The sequence below is a fragment of the Schistocerca gregaria genome, chromosome X, assembly GCF_023897955.1.
Source record: "Schistocerca gregaria isolate iqSchGreg1 chromosome X, iqSchGreg1.2, whole genome shotgun sequence".
Taxonomy (NCBI): Eukaryota; Metazoa; Arthropoda; class Insecta; order Orthoptera; family Acrididae; genus Schistocerca; species Schistocerca gregaria.
The window spans coordinates 403,937,569-403,952,999 of NC_064931.1; positions in this window are offsets into that span (position 1 = coordinate 403,937,569).

Consider the following 15,431-nt stretch of genomic DNA (forward strand, 5'->3'; position numbering starts at 1 on the left):
TCACGAGGAAGAGAAAATTCCTGACCCCGACGGGAATCGAACCCGGGAACCCGGGCGCGGGAAGCGAGTACGGTACCACACGACCACGAGCTGCGGACGCTCCCAGTAACTACTGCAACCTACATCCTTCTGAATCTGCTTAGTGTATTCATCTCTTGGTCTCCCTCTACAATCTTTACCCTCCACGCTCCCTCCAATACTAAATTGGTGATCGCTTGATGCCTCAGAACATGTCCTACCAACCGATCCCTTCTTCTAGTCATGTTGTGCCACAAACTCCTCTTCTCCCAATCCTATTCAATACCTCCTCATCAGTTATGTGATCTACCCATCTAATCTTCAGCATTCTTCTGTAGCACCACATTTCAAAAGCTTCTATTCTCTTCTTGTCCAAACTATTTAACGTCCATGTTTCACTTTCATACATGGCTACACTCCATACAAATACTTTCAGAAACGACTTCCTGACACTTAAATCTATTCTCGATGTTAACAAATTTCTCTTCCTCAGAAACGCTTTCCTTGCCATTGCCAGTCTACATTTTATATCCTCTCTACTTCGACCATCATCAGTTATTTTGCTCCCCAAATAGCAAAACTCCTTTACTACTTTAGGTGTCTCATTTCCTAATCCAATTCCCTCAGCATCATCCGACTTAATTCGACTACATTCCATTATCTTCGCTTTGCTTTTGTTGATCTTATACCCTCCTTTCAAGACCCTATCCATTCCGTTAAACTGCTCTTCCAAGTCCTTCGCTGTCTCTGACAGAATTACAATGTCATCGGCGAACCTCAAAGTTTTTATTTCTTCTCCATGGATTTTAATACCTACTCCGAACTTTTCTTTTGTTTCCTTCACTTCTTGCTCAATATACAAATGGAATAACATCGGGGAGAGGCTACAACCCTGTCTCACTCCCTTCCCAACCACGGCTTCCCTTTCGTATCCCTCGACTCTTATAACTGCCATCTGGTTTCTGTGCAAATTGTAAATAGCCTTTGCTACCTGTATTTTACCCCTGCCTCCATCAGAATTTGAAAGAGAGTATTCCAGTCAACATTGTCAAAAGCTTTCTATAAGTATACAAATGCTAGAAACGTAGTTTTGCCTTTCCTTAATCTAGCTTCTAAGATAATTCGTAGGGTCAGTATTGCCTCATATGTTCCAATATTTCTACGGAATCCAAACTGATCATCCCCAAGGTCAGCTTCTACTACACTCCTGGAAATGGAAAAGAGAACACATTGACACCGGTGTGTCAGACCCACCATACTTGCTCCAGACACTGCGAGAGGGCTGTACAAGCAATGATCACACGCACGGCACAGCGGACACACCAGGAACCGCGGTGTTGGCCGTCGAATGGCGCTAGCTGCGCAGCATTTGTGCACCGCCGCCGTCAGTGTCAGCCAGTTTGCCGTGGCATACGGAGCTCCATCGCAGTCTTTAACACTGGTAGCATGCCGCGACAGCGTGGACGTGAACCGTATGTGCAGTTGACGGACTTTGAGCGAGGGCGTATAGTGGGCATGCGGGAGGCCGGGTGGACGTACCGCCGAATTGCTCAACACGTGGGGCGTGAGATCTCCACAGTACATCGATGTTGTCGCCAGTGGTCGGCGGAAGGTGCACGTGCCCGTCGACCTGGGACCGGACCGCAGCGACGCACGGATGCACGCCAAGACCGTAGGACCCTACGCAGTGCCGTAGGGGACCGCACCGCCACTTCCCAGCAAATTAGGGACACTGTTGCTCCTGGGGTATCGGCGAGGACCATTCGCAACCGTATCCATGAAGCTGGGCTACGGTCCTGCACACTGTTAGGCCGTCTTCCGCTCATGCCCCAACATCGTGCAGCCCGCCTCCAGTGGTGTCGCGACAGGCGTGAATGGAGGGACGAATGGAGACAGGGTCGTCTTCAGCGATGAGAGTCGCTTCTGTCTTGGTGCCAATGATGGTCGTGTGCGTGTTTGGAGCCGTGCAGGTGAGCGCCACAATCAGGACTGCATACGACCGAGGCACACAAGCCAACACCCGGCATCATGGTGTGGGGAGCGATCTCCTACACTGGCCATACACCTCTGGTGATCGTCGAGGGGACACTGAATAGTGCACGGTACATCCAAACCGTCATCGAACCCATCGTTCTGCCATTCCTAGACCGGCAAGGGAAGTTGCTGTTCCAACAGGACAATGCACGTACGCATGTATCGCGTGCCACCCAATGTGCTCTAGAATGTGTAAGTCAACCATCCTGGCCAGCAAAATCTCCGGATCTGTCCCCCATTGAGCATGTTTGGGACTGGATGAAGCGTCGTCTCACGCGGTCTGCACGTCCAGCACGAACGCTGGTCCAACTGAGGCGCCAGGTGGAAATGGCATGGCAAGCCGTTCCACAGGACTACATCCAGCATCTCTACGATCGTCTCCATGGGAGAATAGCAGCCTGCATTGCTGCGAAAGGTGGATATACACTGTACTAGTGCCGACATTGTGCATGCTCTGTTGCCTGTGTCTATGTGCCTGTGGTTCTGTCAGTGTGATCATGTGATGTATCTGACCCCAGGAATGTGTCAATGAAGTTTCCCCTTCCTGGGACAATGAATTCACGGTGTTCGTATTTCAATTTCCAGAAGTGTAGTTTCTCCACTCGTCTGTAAAGAATTCGCGTTAGTATTTTGCAGCCGTGACTTATTAAACTGATAGTTCGGTAAGTCTGAGTGTATTTCGCCTGTCTCATATATCTTGCTCACCAGATGGTAGAGTTTTGTCAGGACTGGCTCTCCCAAGGCAGTCAGTAGTTCTAATGGAATGTAGTCTACTCCCGGGGCCTTGTTTCGACTCAGGTCTTTCAGTACTCTGTCAAACTCTTCACGTAGTATTATATCTCCCATTCATCTTCATCTACATCCTCTTCCATTTCCATAATATTGTCCTCAAGTACACAGCCCTTGTATAGACCCTCTAAATACTCCTTTCACCTTTCTGCTTTCCCTTCTTTGCTTGGGACTGGGTTCCATCTGAGCTCTTGATATTCATACAAGTGGTTCACTTTTCTCCAAAGGTCTCTTTAATTTTCCTGTAGGCAGTATTTAACTTACCCCTGGTGAGACAAGCCTCTACATCCTTACATTTGTTCTCTAGCCATCCCTGCTTAGCCATTTTGCACTTCCTGTGGAGACGTTTGTATTCCTTTTTATCTGCTTCATTTACTGCATTTTTATATTTTCTCCTTTCATCAGTTAAGTTCAATATTTCTTCTGTTACCCAAGGATTTCTAGTTGCCCTCGTCTTTTTACCTACTTTATCCTCTGCACCATCACTACTTCATCCCTCAAAGCTACCCATTCTTCTGGTACTGTATTTCTTTCCCCCCATTCCTGTCAATTTTTTCCTTATGCTCTCCTGGAAACTCTGAACAACCTCTGGTCTTTTAGTTTATCCAGGACCCATTTCCTTAAATTTCCACCTTTTAATTTATACAATACGGATATTCTAAGAGCTGAAGAAAATAAATTATACTAAAACATATTATGCAAGGTGTTCCAGGAGAAATGTTCAACATTCAGGGATATGACAGGAACGACCATTCGAAAGTCTAGTAAACACGGACTCTCAAATGCATACCTTTAGAGCTGTGAGCACTTGTTAATCATCACTACTGTGAAACACATCTCTTCTACTCAACAAGTAGTCATAGCTGTTAAGGTATGCATCTTCGAGCCCATGTTTACTAGGCAATTTCATCTTGTTTTGATCCGTATTACATCCTCACAAAATATGGAAGTGTCGAAGATAAGAAAGTACTCCAGACATAATTTTGCACTTTAGTGCCCGGTTTTACTAGATATTTTTGGGTCGAATGATCGTCCCATCATATCCCTGAATACTGAACTTTCGTCTTGGGACCTCCTCTATACTTCCTTGCTATTATTATCATTAAAACCTTAGCCCTCTGTGGCACAAAAAACTTGAGGAAATGGCAAGTTACATTCTCATTGAATGGGTGGAGCAGGAAGGAAATAAGGCAGTAACTGTCAACATGGATAATCTAGAGCGAAAGTAGCCCACGTACTAAAAAAAGAGAAAAAATCTCTGAAGGGGCTTTAAGTGCCAGTCCTATCCTTCCTTTCCCAAAGAAAGACATGAATGATAGAACATATTTTAAAAATCACCTTCAATCATGAAGTAATTGTGACCCCCACCAGAACCGAAACCTAAAACCACTCGCCGCGCGGGGTAGCCGTGCGGTCTGGGGCGTCCTGGCTTGGTTCGCGCGGCTCCCCCCGTCGGAGGTTCGAGTCCTCCCTCGGGCAAGGGTGTGTGTGTTGTCCTTCACGTTAGTTACGTTAACTTATAGTGAGTAGTGTGTACTCCTACATCTACATCTACATGGATACTCTGCAAATCACATTTAAGTGCCTAGCAGAGGGTTCATCGAGCCTCCTTCACAATTCTCTATTATTCCATTCTCGTATAGCGCACGGAAAGTACGAACACTTATATCTTTCCGTACGAGCTCTGATTTCCCTTATTTTATCGTGGTGATCGTTTCTCCTTAGGTAGGTCGGTGTCAACAAAATATTTTCGCATTCGGAGGAGAAAGTTGGCGACTGGAATTTTGTAAGAAGATTCCGCCGCAACGAAAAACGTCTTTCTTTTAATGATGTCCAGCCCAAATCCTGTATCATTTCTCTGACACTCTCTCCCGTATTTCACGATAATACAAAACGTGCTGCCCTTCTTTGAAATTTTTCGATGTACTCCGTCAGTCCTATGTGGTAAGGATCCCACACCGCGCAGCAGTATTCTATAAGAGGACGGACAAGTGTAGTATAGGCAGTCTCCTTAGTAGATCTATTGCATTTTCTGAGTGTCCTGCCAATAAAACGCAGTCTTTGGGTAGCCATCCCTACAACATTTTCTATGTGTTCCTTCCAATTTAAGTTATTCGTAATTGTAATACCTAGGTATTTAGTTGAATTTACGGCTTTTAGATTAGACTGATTTATCGTGTAACCGAAGTTTAACGAATTCCTTTTAGCACTCATGTGGATGACCTCACACTTTTCGTTATTTAGGGTCAACTGCGAATTGTCCCACCATTCAGATATCTTTTCTAAATCGTTTTGCAATTTGTTTTGATCTTCTGATCAATTTATTAGTCGATAAACGACAGCGTCATATGCAAACAACCTAAGACGTCTGCTCAGATTGTCTCCCAAATCGTTTATATAGATTAGGAGCCTCTCACACTACCTTGGGGAACGCCAGAAATCACTTCTGTTTTACTCGGTTACTTTCCGTCAGTTACTATGAACTGTGACCTCTCTGACAGGAAATCACAAAACCAGTCACATAGCTGAAACGATATTCCATAAGCACGCAATTTCACTACAAGCCGCTTGTGTGCTACAGTGTCAAAAGCCTTCCGGAAATCCAGAAATACGGAATCTATCTGAAATCCCTCGTCAATAGCAATAAACACTTCATGAGAAGAAAGAGCTAGTTGGGTTTCACAGGAACGATTTTTTCTAAACCCATGTTGATTGTGTGTCAATAGACCGTTTTCTTCGTGGTAATTCATGATGTTCGAACACAATATATGTTCTAAAATCCTGCTGCATATCGGCGTTAACGATTTGGGCCTGTAATTTAGTGGATTACTCTTACTACCTTTCTTGAATATTGGTGTGCCTTTGCAACTTTCAGTGTTTGGATACGTATGTTTCATCGAGGGGACGGTTGTCCCATAGAACTTACCACAAATTTCCAATTTTTTCCTAAAGGCACTCCTCGTTCGAAACCATAATCAAGAGGAACATAACTGATTAGATTAATACAAAACGATCATAAACGTACGAGATCTTAATGCAACAAGAAGCAAACACAGAAGATCGCCTGCAAGCGATAAACAGTCTTATAGAACCTTGCGTTCATTTTGTGACTGTTGACATATGTCGGCCATAAGTGTCGGATGTCCCCGGAGTCGCTACGGCAACCTTCAGTCGAATGCGCGATGTCACGGCGAGCAGACAGCGGAAAGCGCAAAGCCGAGTCAGCTGCCCCTGCCTCGCCGAAGTCGGTCGATCGCCGTTCAACCGAGCGTGCCCCGCTGGCGCCCCAGCGGCCGGTCCAGTTACAACGACCTTAAAACCGCCGTAAGTACCTGCGATGTTGTCGAATCAGGCAATGGACGCGGTAAATGTAGGCACTGCGAGAGTAGGAGACAACGGAGGGTGGCAACCCCATATCCTCTACGACCAAGGTCACGATAATTGCCAAGGCATCGTTCTGCTGGTAGGACTATAGCTCTTGCAACATACGAGCCATTCTATGTAAATATCCTACTTTCCACGGACGACAAGACTCAACACTTCACTAATGAAGACCGCCACGGCGTGGCCAACTCGCCAGAGACAGGGGACAGGGCCGTCCGACGTGGGAAAACTGCACCTGAACGTGACGACGTAGGCTCTTCTGGGGGAAAGGAGCTGCAGAGTTATGCACCTGTATTCGAATCAGATGCTGCGCGCCAGTCTACGGACGACGAGGATCACCAAGACGATCGAAATGATGAACAATCTTTGTAATTGTTCTGGCGTAAGAAAGCTACCAAGAAAAAGGAAAATTCTGAACAACTATAACACCTGAAGACTTGAATAAACGACAGAATCTACTGCCAACCTCAAACAAATTCAACCCACTGTAGGCGGATACGGAGCTAATGGAAGTAACCAGCCACCCTACTGACGACACAACGTCTCAAGGACGTGCACCTCCAAAGACACAACAACCACCTACACGAGCTAATAAAACACCTCAGATCACAGTCCAGTACTCGGGGAACTACCTGACGTTGAATTCGAAATTGGATAAACACATTAGTGAGCCTATCCAGGCGATACCCAACGGCTGTACAATCAAGTATCACTTTGAATTCCTGGACTATTACTTCAGGAATACGAAATTCCGTTTTTCACTCACCGTTCACCAACAGAGAAAACACTCGAAGTTGTTTTTAAGCAGTTGCCCCTAGCCGCGCCGGGTAGCCGTGCGATGTGAGGCGTCCTGCCACTATTAGCGCGGCTTCCGCTCCTTCGCGGAAGTTGAAAAGGAAGTCGGAATCATGAGATTCACCAAGGCCTCCAGTCCACCTGTTCAAAATCGGCAATAAAACAACTATGCTGAAACCTAAGTTTATGTGCTGCAAAGGCGAGCATCCCACCAAACGGAAGTGTGCCCACTTTTCAACAGGTTCTCAAAACACACTGCACAAGAATAAGCATCTCAAGCACCCCAGCAACGATCAGCCACTGCTCCTCTGCCACCAAAATTGGACAACCATAAAGACTCTTCCAGGTTATCTAAGAGGATGACATCATCACAACTTTCTGGTGAGTCTTCAGCCTGAACTAGTGGTAGAAACCCACCTCACCATCAGCACATGCAACTTTGGCGACATCACTCAAATGTTTCGAGCATATCGGAATTCATAACATCACTCCACCAGAACATCTTCATCATCCTTAAGGAAATTTACCAAAAATTTAAACATTCACAGAACACCCTCCCAAAACTACTCACCTTCTTTGAAAGACTTATGAAGGTCTTTGCCCCTGTGTAATTGCCCATAGACCTCACAGTTTGTATTTTTATTTCCAACGGTGTTAGTACTAAGAAGAAAAAACTCTATCAATTCAAACATTTAAATTTTGCAAAATGGTTGGTTGGTTGTTAAGGTATATCATTAGTTACATGTGCCACTGGTCAACGATCCTTTTATCGAAATGATCTGGAAGGAGTCAGTGTACAGGACATGTACACATGATTAGTGTTAAAATTAATGGACACATTATCATTTTATTCCTACTCATGCAGCTAGACTAAAAAACGAGCTTTTTTACTGGCTACACTTTTAGGAAGAAATTCGTCAGTGGAATAGAAGGAGTTGTCCAGGGGAAATGATTTCAAATTAGATTTAAACTTTGCTTTACTACCTGTCAGACATTTTATGTTTTTGGGCAAATAATCAACACTTTTTATTGCTACACGTTGAACTCCTCTCTGAGCTACTAATAGCTTTAACAATGTGTAATAACGCGCAGTTTTCCCTCCATTGTTGTAAATATGTACATAACTGGTTTCCTCAAACTGTGCTGAATTATTTATGACGAATTTCATTAGCAAAAATACGCACTGTAACGGCGCAGTTGAAATTTCTAGATCCTTGAAGAAGTGCCTACTAGATGTTCATTGTTAACACCACATATTATTCTTACTGATCGCTTTTGTGCAATCAATACTTGCTTTCTAAGTGATAAGTAACCACAGAAAATTATTCTATACGACATTACTGAGTGGAAATATGCAAATATACCAGAAGGTTGTTACGTTTGTTTCCATGATTAGCAATTATTCGAAGGGCAAAAGTAGTTGAACTTAGTTTTTTGCGAAGCACAATAATATGCTTCTTCCATTTCAAGTTTGCATCAATATGAACGCCCAAAATATTGGAGCATTCTACCCTACTTCCTGAGTGCAGCTCATGAGTTGCATCTGCAAAAACCACTAACTTGCTTGTTGATTTTCAAGTGAAATGTTATTTACTAATACAGTGTGAGTCACTAACTATTGCCACCAAGAACAACTCCGAAACTATGATAGGAGCTGAAACGTTTGTCGGGCAAAAATTGCATGGGACGATGGGGGCCATAATATGACGTTGGTTATTTGTTGCTAGGTAGGGTTCCTTCAGAGATATGAAGGTCAACTTTTTTTTTTATGGGATTCTGTAGTTTGGTAGTCTACTTATTTTCTGATAGCGACTGTCGTGAGGAATCCAATGATGTGTAGTAGTAAGGTCATTGAAGGTCAACGAACGTCACAGAGGTGGCATGAACGTCCATTTACAGGTGTTCGAAGCGATGACCATTAGGATCAATGCAGTGCTGCGATCTTCTTATCATGGGTTGAGTGGTATTCCTTATCACTTCGGCACTTATCGAAGCACATGCACTGACAATTCTCTCTCGCATATTTTGAGGTGTAGTTGGAACGTCTTTATAAAAAATGTCTTTTACGAATCCCCACAAGAAAAAATCCAGAGGCGTCAAGTCTGGCGAACAAGCTGGCCACTACACATCTCCTCCGCGTCCAATCCAACAAACTGGGAATTGTCTCTGCAACTCATTTCTAGCCATCGGCGAAAACTGTGCCGGACTCCCATCGTGTTGATACCATATTCTGTTCCTTGTTCCAATAACAGACCTAATGTTTCTTGCAGGAATGCGATGCATTTTCTACCATTAAGATTTCCTTCGATTAAATAGGGGCCTATAATTCTGTCCTCCAGAATTCCACACCATACATTCACCGACCATGGTTTTTGGTGTGCAACTTGCCACAGCCAACATGGATTCTCAGTTGTCTCATAATGAATGTTAGGCAAATGAAGACTTCCGTGGTTCGTGAAAGTAGCCTCGTCAGTAAATAAAATCACATTAATAAATGTGCCATCCCTCTTAATTTGAGGTTGAGCCCATCAGCAGAATTCAATGCGATGCATACAATCCGTAGTTAATTCTTGATGGAGACTAATATGGTAAGGATGATATTTATGGCGATGCAGAACACGAACAACACTACTCTGGCTCATACAGATTCCCTTGCGATTTGACGCGAACTAACACTGGGATCAAGAAACCACAGTGGCAAGATTACCAATTTCCGTTTCCTCATTTGTAACTTTCCTTGGCCGGATATGTTTCCGATGCGTTAAAGATCTAGTTGTTTTCAGTTTATCATACACATATTCAAATGTACGACATGTAGGGTGAGTACGTTGAGGATATCTTTCAGCTTGTAAGTCTCATGCTCTCACTGAATTTCATTGGCATTCTCCGTAAACGAGAAGCATATCGACTTTTTCTTTGAAGGAATACATCATTCACATTCACTTGATTCGGCGATACTAGTCTTATCTTTCCTATTAGTGTTGTAGTTCGAAACCGTCGAATAATGTTTACATGTCAATGGCACGTTAGATGAATACTCCGTATTCGGCGAATATTTACTATAAGCACTATATTGTCAGAGGATGTGCTTCGATAAGCACCGAAGTGGTAAGGAAAACGACTCAATACATGATAAGAAAATTGCAGCACTGCTTTGTTACCAATGGTCACCACTTCGAACACTTTTTGTAAATGGACGTTCATGCCACCTTCGTGACCTTCGTTGACCTTCAAAGACCTAACTATTACACATCATTGAATTCGTCTCGATAGCCGCTAGCAAGAAGTAAGTAGCAAATTATAGCATCCCATTAAAAAAAAACAAGGTTGACATTTATATCTCTAACGCGATCCCACCTAGCAACAAACAACCATCATATTATGACCCCCGTTGTCCTATGCAACATTTGTCCCACTTTCCCACCAACTTTTCAGCTTGTATCATACTTTTGGAGCTACTCTAGGTGGCAATAGTTAGTGACCGTGTATAAGGAATAGGAGTGTCGTTAGAACTAAACCCTATGGGACTCCTTTTCCGATTTTTTTCCAGTCACTAAAATTTTCTACTTTTCCGACACTGTCAAAATTATTCAGTACAACCTTTTGGAATGTGTTTCTCAAGTATGTTTCTAACCAGCTATGTGTAAAACCATCAGTTCCATAAAATGAGATTCTTTCTAAGAGCGTATTATGATCTACACAACGTAACACCTTGGAAATCTCACAAAAACGCCAAATGGCAATATATTACTATTTAAGGCTTGTACTATTTGATGAATGCATGTATAAATAGCATTCTCAGTCGAGCAAACTTTCTGGAATCCTAGCTGTGATATGCTAAGTAAATTGTTTGCACCTAAGTGTGTGACTGCTCTTGAGTACATTACTTTTTCGAATATTTTGGAAAAACGTGACAGTAAAAAAACTGGACGATAATTATGTAAGTCTGTCCAGCAACCTTTCTTATTAAGTGGCTTAATAATTGCATACGTTGACCACTCTGGAAAAATTCCCTGTGCCAGTGATGCACTGCAAATATCACTTAAGATATTAGGAATTAAGTTGGAAAAACTGTTCAGAATTCTGTTTGGAGTACTATCAGTGCTACAAGAGCTTTTGTTTTTTAGTATTTTGCTAATTGTATTAATTTCAGTGAAGGATATTGATGCAACTTCTTGTTGCTTAAAGTTTTGTGTGATGGCATTTTTATATATTATCTTGCTTCCTCAGCTTAACCAATTAATCCTATAGTTCCTGATATGTTTAGAAAGTGATTGTTAAGAGTACTTGCAACTTGTGAATTATTAGGCATAACATTGTCATTTAGTTTAATTGTTACGGAATCATATACAATTACTGGCTGTCGTGTTTGCATTTGACAATATCCCACATAATTTTAACCTTATTAACTGCATTGGTTACTTCTGTCAGGATGTACAAACTTCTGGACGTTTTAATTATTTTCCTTAAAATGCTACAGTATTTTTTGTAGTACAGAAGTAGGACGGATCTTGACTTACTCTGGCCTTAACGTAAACTTCCCTCTTCCTGTTACATGAGATTTTAATTCCTTCAGTTATCCATGACTTACTAGTCCTTTTAGTGGATCTTTTGAATAGTTTTTTAGGAAAGCAACTTACAAATATTTACACAAATTTACTATGGAATAAACTAAATTCCACATTAACGTCTCTTTCTTCATAGATTACACTTCATACTACCCCTTTTAGCTTACTCTTAAAACGCTGTCTCCTGTTTTCATTAATAAGCCTCACTTCTTTTTATGAGCCTGCCTCTGTGTTGTAAGGTGTCACACTTTTTGTTTCCACTAATTGTCCCTCATGATCGATAGTCCATTAGCAATTGGGTACACATTAACTGTTCCAGGCTGTGCACTGTCTATAAAAATGTTATCAATAAGTGCCCTAGTATTTTGTTGCACAAGAGTTGGAAAATTGACTACTGACATTAGATTGAAACACCTAAATAATAATTATAATTCATTTTTACTGTCTGTATCTTTTAAGAAGTCAACATTGAAATCCCCCCCACACTGCTAACTGTTTCTTCTCGTCTGACAAGTAGCTCAATAATGCATCTACATTTCTCACAAATAGCGAAAGTTTACTAGAGGTGATCTGCAGACTGTTACAAGCCATTACCATGCACATACCACTAATACTTCCTCATTTCACGATTCTCGAGGCAACAGCACTTCTCATGGCTTTGTCACGATGGTGTCTGCATGCTTATGCGACAGTTTGACGAACAAGATCTCACGACTATTTTCGACTGATCTGACAACATCCTCATATGTGCAATCTTAATGCCAACAATCCAAGACGAATACGACTCCACGACTTTGAAGAACGGCTAACAGTCACTAGCACAGGTCCTGTAGAGCCGATCCACGTCCCAGCTAACCCCAACCACGAACCTAACGTCCTGGATGTTCCAATACCGAAAACTGTGCTACTTGATCTACAGCTCACCACTGTTATCGATCTGACCTCGAGTCACCATCCTGTCACTGGCTCCATCTAGGGGTCTTCTGCTCACCTTTGTCAACCTACATCCGTCACAACAAACTGGTATCAGTTCATCTCATGGCAAAGTAAGAATGTTTGTCCAACAACAAATGTCCCCAACACCCCATCCATTGTCGAAGTAGCAAAATCTAGAGGACATACAAGCGAGCCCTCTTTGCAAACAACCCATCAAGTGCACCAGTACGAGACTTTTTCACTAGTCCCTCAAGACCTTAAGGCACTTGTGAACAGTGAATGTAGACAGTGGCCAAAGTACCATAACAGAAGTAGATCGCAGAGTGAGGAGGCATCGTTCTACAGAACTACACTTCTCAGACATAGAACATCGAATAGAAAATTGAGATGCCAGAATTCAATTTTGATGCTCAGTCGAGAAATAAATAGAGTCTCATCAGGGCATTGCACAACACGAACCTCCAAAACTAGCCATTCAAGGCTCTGCTGGCTAGCGATATAACTGACTGGGCAAGGCCGAAATCCAAGGCAGAACATACGAGGCACAAAACAGCTTGATGATGGACGAGATCAATGCGGAAGTAACTTGGACTATATGTCAGGCACAATAATTTCTAAAACTTCCCAGGTTCACTCCACACTGGCAGAAGTCACGAAGTTCATCACGTGATTAGGAAACTATTCTGCCCCTGGTCTGGAGGGGATAGTTAACGAACAGTTGAAACACCTCCAAAGAAAGCTACTGGTACCGCTTACCCGCATCTACAAAAACTGCTTGTTACCAGGATAGTTTCCATCCGAATGGAAGATAGATCGGGTCGTACCATTGCCCAAACCAGGCAAGGACCTCAGACAATCCTCAAATTACCGACCAATTAGCTTGCTTTATACACTATCCAAGACCCTAGAACTAATCACACTCCAGTGAATCAGACAACCTATCTCGGAATATTGCATTAGTCATCGGAACCAGTTTGCATTCCAGCCCACTCTGTCAACTGAGCTGCAGTTGCTCTGCATCTCAAAATATATAGGCGATAATTTAAACGTCTCCAACTACACTGCGGAAATATTTCTGGGTTTGGAAAAAGCCTTTGATAGAGTCTGGAAGAATAAATTACTGCTCAAGCCCTGGAACCTACGAACTTTACCAGATTACTGTATACCGCTCATCGATACTTTGCTTCAACATCGGAGAATATTGGTAAAAATCAATGGGCAGCCTCCAGTCAGAAAAGGTTTGCCGACGTCATCCCGCAGGGACCATTCCCCTCGCCACCGCTCTATTTATATACGTGAACGGTCTCCCGACCTTACCATAGGTGGTACTCGTTCAGTTTGCGATGACATTGCCCTTCTCACCAGTGGTCGACGAGTGACAACGGCAACTGACAATCGCTGATAGATGGGTAAAAGAAAACTCGATCTCTCTTAATGCCACCTAAAACAAGGGCGGTAAAGTCCACTTGGAAGTATTTACTGATACATGATCGACTGGTCCTCAACGACCAAGAAATCCTTTGGACCAACCATGTCAAGTACTTAGGTGTCATACTGGATGCTAGGATACGGTTCAGCCTTCATATTCAGGACAAACCACAGAAGATTTTATGGCTCTTTGTCCAAGTCTACTCCCAACTGGCCCGTATAAACATTTCGTCATCTGGAGTACACATGCTCTGTCCACGCTGAACGTTGGCACCAGGTTCCAGTTCCTCGTGCTATCACAGAAATTCCACAATAACATAACATCTAAAGAAGAAGCAACATAACGTAAGGGCTCAAGGTCAGACAGTCCACAGTAAATAAATAAAGATAACATTACCCATCTGCTTCACACATAAATGTCCAACTAGCATTTCGAAGACACACAAGTACAATAAAAGAAAGAAAAGAAGAAAGATGTGGGAGCGGAGGCACTGTCTAGTGACCACTCGCAACGATAACCACATAGTGGTCACCGTGATGTACACGGTGTCACAGATTGGACAATACAAATAGATTGATCCGGTGTGTGGGAGTTTTTCACGTTAAGATCAAGGCCAATGCGCTTATTAGCTTATCCAAGAAACTTCATTATCACCAGCAAATTGGAACTGTGTGTGTGTGTGTGTGTGTGTGTGTGTGTGTGTGTGTGTGTGTGTAGAACCCAATAACAGCTAATACTTGTACATGAAAGTGGGTGGCAGTCGATAGACTAACGAAATATGTGGAAGTAGGTGTTAGCGTTTTACTTGTCTTGCTACTGTATTGTCATTTGTGCCCATAGAGGTCAAGAAGTGTAGCGATTAGAGTTCTTGAGGAGAATAGGTGTGCAGTTCCTTCCACTCTCCCGAATACTTAAGGTTTTACGCTGCTCATTCAAAAACTTCGTTCGTAACACAGAAAACGATCACTTAAAGGATCTATTGTGTCAGTTCGTGCACCAAGGGGAAGCTGTAGTGCAGGGTAAGTGGGAGCCTTAATTCTACAATACTTGTAAATAAACTCTCTCACACGAGGCGAAATGTAGAAATCACAGAGAGGGCAACATGCACGAAAACGTTTGCACTAAGAGAACATTACCTTTGTCGTAGAACAGAAGAATTTGCACTGCACTGCAGGATCCATTTTTGCTAAGCCCCCTACAGAAATAAATTAGGTGAGCGATACAGATCATATTTGCAAATAGTCCGCAGCTCGTGGACGTGCGGTAGCGTTCTGCTTCCCGGGCCCGGATTCCCGGGTTCGATTCCCGGCGGGGTCAGGGATTTTCTCTGCCTCGTGATGACTGTGTGTTGTGTGATGTCCTTAGGTTAGTTAGGTTTAGATAGTTCTAAGTTCTAGGGGACTGATGACCATCGCTGTTAAGTCCCATAGTGCTCAGAGCCATTTGAACCATTTACAAATACACATAGAAAGGCACTC